This window comes from Enhydra lutris, unplaced genomic scaffold (genome assembly GCF_002288905.1).
Source record: "Enhydra lutris kenyoni isolate GAN:26980312 unplaced genomic scaffold, ASM228890v2 scaffoldscaffold24, whole genome shotgun sequence".
Classification (NCBI taxonomy): domain Eukaryota; kingdom Metazoa; phylum Chordata; class Mammalia; order Carnivora; family Mustelidae; genus Enhydra; species Enhydra lutris.
The window spans coordinates 23783530-23789529 of NW_019154108.1; the positions used below are offsets into that span (position 1 = coordinate 23783530).

The 6000-nt window shown below is 48.6% G+C and overlaps 1 protein-coding gene across 2 annotated transcripts in view; it reads right to left on the reverse strand.

Annotated features, from left to right (window-relative positions):
• The window catches only part of LOC111150663 (Ral GEF with PH domain and SH3 binding motif 2), a 156222-nt gene extending 151676 nt beyond the window's left edge, over positions 1 to 4546 (reverse strand). For both annotated transcript variants that reach the window (XM_022508175.1, XM_022508174.1), the window contains exon 1: positions 4305 to 4546. The gene's annotated coding sequence lies outside the window, so the exon portion shown is untranslated. The remainder of the gene's footprint in view (positions 1 to 4304) is intronic.
• Between the last annotated feature and the right edge of the window lie 1454 nt (positions 4547 to 6000).

The window sequence follows — 6000 nt, forward strand, 5'->3', positions numbered from 1 at the left end:
AGAAGGATTTTATAAGGAGCCCACCACCTCTCCCACTGATAGGTAGATGACAAAAACCTGATTGGATGACAGGCGCAGGGAGAGTTAATCAGATTAAAACACCGCCTGCCAACAAGCCCATAAAAACCCCTAGTTCTAGGGGTGCCTGGGTGGCTCAGTTAAGCATCTGCCTTTGGCTCAGGTCACGATCCCAGGGTCTTGGGACTAAGTCCCGCATCGGGACTGGCACAGGGCTCCCTGCTCTGCAGAGTCTGCTACTCCCTCTTCTCCTCCCCCGTTCACAATCTCTCATGCTCTCTCTCTCTCTCTCATATACACATACACACATACACACACACACACACACACACACACACACACACACGTGCTCAAACAACAAGGAAAATACCCTAAATCTAAATGCCAAATCAGCAACCCTCTTGGGTCCCCTCCCGCGTCGGGAGCTTTGTACTATCACTCAATAAGGTTTGCTGCCCACCATTCTTCTTCTGGTCTACCTCTTCATTCTTGACCAAGAACTGGGGGCAACAAAGGAGAAGAAATCCTGTAACAGCGATACTTTTGGATTTTAAATAGGTTTTAAAGTTTAACTCGCAAAAAGAAAGTAAATTCAACTAACTGTTTCAATTAAGAGTAGGGTTTAAAGTTTAAATGTTGTTTAGAAATTTCTGGAAAAGCAGACCAGTAACTACTGTACGCACTAATGTTGATGCTCTCCCCACCAAGCTCTACCGTCCTAAAATGGAATACTGCAGTACAGTAACAGCTACAACTCAGGTTTGGGATGACTGCTTGCTTACCGGCCTTGTGCTTTCACATCTAAAATAGAGATAATAGTGCCTACAAAGACAGCAGTCCTGGGGGGTGCCTGGGTGGCTCAGTCAGTTGAGCATCCAACTCTTGATTTTGCCTGGGGTCATGATCTCCAGGTCCTGGGACTGAACCCCACAAGGGCTTCATTTGGCAGGAGTCCGCTTGGGGGTTCTCTATCTTCCCTCTCCCTCGGCCCGTCCCCTCGGAAGCACGCACTCATGCGCGTGCACGCTAAAATAAGTAGCTCTTTCAAACAACAACAAAGTTAGCAGTCCTGTCAATGAGAAGTACCCATATACTTAAGTATCAATAATACGTATTAAAAAACTTTGTGATCACAAAGAACTACACCAATAATCATATTTTAAACAATAAAGAAAACTGTCACTCTCAAATTTTTCAATTTCAGCAATAATGGCTATCAGAGTCTATGGAAAAAGAGTGCGACACTGGTCCACTCACATACACAGCCAGAAAAATAAAACGTGGTTTGTTTGTTTTTTTTAAGACTTTTTTTTTTTTTTAAGACTGTATTTATTTGTCAGAGCACAAGCAGGGGGAGAGGTAGGCAGAGGAGAAACAGGCTCTCCGCTGAGCAGGGAGCCAAAAGCAGGACTCCATCCCTGGACCCCTGGGATCAGGACCTGAGCTGAAAGCAGAGGCTTAACAGGCTGAGCCTCCCAGGCGTTCCAAGAAAAGATGATGTTTTTAAAAATTCAGACTTAAAAAAAATTAGACTTCCTCATAAACAAGTAAGTGCCAAGAGAGACTATTTTTAGCAAATATTTAACTATGCAAACCAAAAGACTAAAGTTGTTTAACCACATGCAAACTGCACATCATCTGACTTCAGGTAGAGTATTTATTTTTGGTTATACTTGGGAACCAGATAACCAATGTATACAAACCTCAGCATATTTCTTAAACAACTGTCTTAATGCTTTTGTTCACTCAGTAATAATTCCCACTCTTAGAAGGAAAAAACACAAACAATATCCTTAACCAAAACTCATCACAGGAGTTTTTACTTCTTAAACTTTAAAACTAACATTAAACAAACAGCATTATCTGACAATGAGTAATAGACTATTTACCCATTTAGTCTTTAAACTCCACCAGAGCACAAACCTGTCTTTTCCTCGGTTGTATCAAAAATACGGAAGCACCTAACTGGCACCAAATATGTACTCAATAAATATCTGTGGAATGAATGAATGAATGATGGAATGAATAAACTGGGATTCTAGACTAAAGCTTAAATGTTTTAAGTTGCAACAGAACATTTTCACTTATATATATATATATATCCATCACTGGGTACAAACAACCACAGTCTCAATTACAATGACATAATAAACTGAAAAAGACACATACTATGTATTTGAAAACACAACTCTATTACTGTTGTGTAACACACAAAGTAAAAGATTCACAAAGCCAGTTTTTTAGTTTTTTTTCCTCAAGAAATTTTCTTTCTTTCTAATATCAAAATATACACATATATTAGAAAAGGCATGCTGCAATCTTGATAAACCAAAGCTATCTTTAGAGTTCTGTTGCGATATGGAATAATTTAGGTAAAGTGAACAGCATTTCCGGAGTCCACACAAAATATTTTGAAAAGTCAAAGTCCTTAATTAAAGGTTAAATTATGAGAAAAAAAAAATAGATCTTACTATTTCGAAACTATATTGAATTTTAAAAAGGGAAAATAAACCAAGCTTCAAATAAATTACACTGAAATTATTTATACAAGAAGGCATCTAGTATCCTTTATTTGATCTTTAAGCTAATAAGACAAGTTATTTTCCAAATTTTTAAAGCTAGATTATAAACTTCATACTCACAAAGCCTGAATTAGAGAAGTTACTTTTATTAAGGTAACACTGTTTGGATAAGTTCCTCCATAATTCTAAAGTCTACAGTAAGATATTCAGCAGTAACAGTACAGTAATATACATTACATTTATGATTCTACCCAACTTGCACAAGCATAATTATCTGGGTGGAACACGCTTTATGGCTAGCAAGCTGTGATCTGTGAGTGCAATAATATACATGCATGGATCGAAGTTTCCCAAGATTCTGATGGTCATCTTCTAAGAGACTTAAACAAGAGTAGATCTGACGGGTGAATACAAAAATACAACAAAATCAATTCATAAACACCGGTACAAAAACAAGGCTCTCTACAAAAACTACAAGCGTTGCAGAAGGGAGAAAAAAAAAAAAATCCAGGGCACATAAAAGATAAAACACAATTAATTGCTGCTTGTGTTTCCTACTTTACGGTCTTAAACAGCGGGTATTAGATACTCCTTTTTAGCGCTCTCTTAAACAGGAATTTAGTGTTTCAATTGCCCCTCCTCCACAGTTAACATCAGTGCCCTTTCTTCCTCCTCCCTTTCCCCTCCCAGTTCAAACAAATTAACATTTGTACTAAGGTACCTCCTATCAGCTCGCAGCTTCTTCCCAAACACGCCCACGTACACTGAAACTGGCCTGCGTCTACACAACACACAGCTACAGGAAAAGAGCTCCGAGGGGGGTAGGTGGGAGGGTAATTTAGCTCCGCACAGGTTTATGGCTATTTTCCAGATATTAGCTCCTGACGCTTGGCTCGGGTTTCTGCCAAATCACCTCCAAAACCCGGTGTTTATGAGCCTACCTAATCCCATACTGCAATGGAATTCCAGATATTTGCAGACAGATATCACGGCTTTGCTATCACGGCTTTGCAAGTGTTTGATCAGATCCTCCGGAATCTCTTTGCTCCATACGCCCGCTCCCATCCGTACAACAACCCGACCCCAGGCCGCGCCCCCGGCCCCGCACCACGCCGCGCGCCCGGCCCGAGGCCAGCGCAGGACCAGCCTCTCCGGGTCCCGGGCTGGCGGCGGACCCGGGCTGCGGGAGCTCGGCAACAGGTCACCCTGACCGCGGGCGCGGGTTCGCGGGAGGCCGGCTCAGCTGCCGGCTTTGGGGGCGCAGCGCCAGGGCCAGGGGAGGGGGTGTGGCCCGGCTCCGCGGTCCCGGCGCGTTGGTCCCGACTCCCGCTCACCTGAAGGGAGGCTGAGGCGCAGCCGGCAGCTAGGGCAGCGCGGGCCGAGGCCAGGGGCTTTCGCCATCCAAGAGGGAGAGCGAGGCTGCCTCAGGGGGCCGCCGCGCCCCCGGCCTCGACACCGAGACCGGGAGCGGGGACCGCCCGGCCGCCTCCAGCCTCCGAGAGCGAGCCGCCGAGGGAGGCGCGGCCCCGGGCCCCCAGCGCCCTCCTCCCTCAGCCGGAGCCCCGCAGCCCCCTCTCCGTGCCGAGGACGGGCAGCCCCGGGGCCCGCGGCCAGCAGCTCCACACCGCAGCGCCGGAGCCGCCGCCATTCCCCGCGCCGCCGCCGCTGCAGCTCCGCGCCGCCCGGGGGGCGCAGCGCACCCACCTTCCCTCCCCCGCACCGCCCGCCGAGGCTCCGCACCGGGCCCGCGGCCAGAGCACCGACCTGTGCAGCCGCGGCCGTCGCCTCGAAGGATGGGAAGACGACGCCGGCTTCAGGCTTCGTCGTCGCCGTCGCCGTCGCCGCCACCGCCGCCGCCGCCACCGCCAGCCACCACCGCCTAGGCTAGCGCCCGGCGACCCGAGGAGTCGGCGTCTCTCATTCAGCACCCGCCGCCGCCGCTCGGGGGAGGGGAATGAGCTGGATCCACCCCGTCCGCGCCGGGGGGTGGGGGAGGAGAGCGGACCTGGCGGGAGCGCGCAGGGAGGGCGGGGCGGAGCCGTGCGCGCGCGCACCAAACGAGCGCAGGAGCGCGTGCCCCCTGCGCCGCGACCGGCCGGGTCTTCGCCGCGCGCGCCGCGCCAGCCGCTCTACTGCCCCACAAGCCCAACTGCCGCGGGGGACCGGTGTTCGCGGCGCGCGCCGCTTGCCGCAGACCCTCGGCCCCGCGCTCGCGGTAGGGAGGGGCCGCTACCGACCCAACGGAGGGGCGGAGAAGGGTTGGAGGGCCGACAGGTGGGGCACCCTCCGCTGCCGGCCAACTCCTCCCGCCACGCGGCCCAACACGGTGAAATCCACCCTGGTGTCCGTCGCTTTCAGCGCCGGCACCTCATCTTTAAGGCCGGAGAACAAAGTCTGGAAACACTTGGCCCCCAGATGAGATATTCCGCCCGCGCCAGGGGTGGTTTGACAATTAGTCGCTGCGGGCAAGTGAGGGGATTCCGGACGTGAAGAGCCACCCCACTGCCGTAGGAACATAAATTACGGCGATCAATACTCTCACGCAGAAAGATTGGGGAAGTGTTAGAAGTAGGCCTTGGTAAGGGTTATGCAGGGGACTGCCCTTGGCTTCATAAGCAAATGACAGAAATTTGACATCCCCGGGGTCTCAGATGGAGGAGTTCTGGGTGAAAAGTATTTTCATGTCAATGTGTGAACAAGATTCTGAAATATCAAATATTTTCTGTGAATGAAAAAGGAATAGATGCGGCATGAACGGTGGAAGGGTGTTGTTTTGGAGGGTGCACTGTATGGGGTGGCCTACTTCAAATTAGCAACATTTGATCCCCTGTGACTGTAAATGGAAGGTTTTAAGTGAGCCACCTTTATACACGCTGTCATTAGACCATTTGGAAATGGATGATTATTCGATGATCCGCAGCTCGCTCTTTAGGCCACGTGCAGTAGTATGCGGACGGAATACTGTGCACTAGCATTGGGTATAAAACACGAGATAACCAAAATTGTTCCCATTGGGTTTCTTTCCTCCCTTTAATAACCACTGAGCAGAAGTGATTAATCTTGTATATTGAAGAATGCTAATTATTTCCTCCTTTGATCTCCTGGTATCCTAGCCCTTTACTCTTAGGGAAGCTAGAATGTCTTCAACCCCTTCCCTTCAACAGGGTTATTTCTTTAAAGCCTTCCCTCCCCCTCTCCACAAGGAGTAGGAAGGGTAGGAAGGAAAAACAGGGGTAGGAAGAGTTTATGGTTTTTGAATGTTATTGCATTTTGCTTTCAAAGACAGTCTTGAAAGGAATCACAATGAAATCACTGGGAGAAGTAGAGAAACCAAAAGAAGGAAAAAAACAACTTTCAAATAGAATAGACTTAGAAAAAAGAAAACAGACATTGGTTAAAAGGGGGGAAGTGTGTTAGATATACAGGAAGTTTTCCCATAGATGCTAATTGCTCCAAGTCC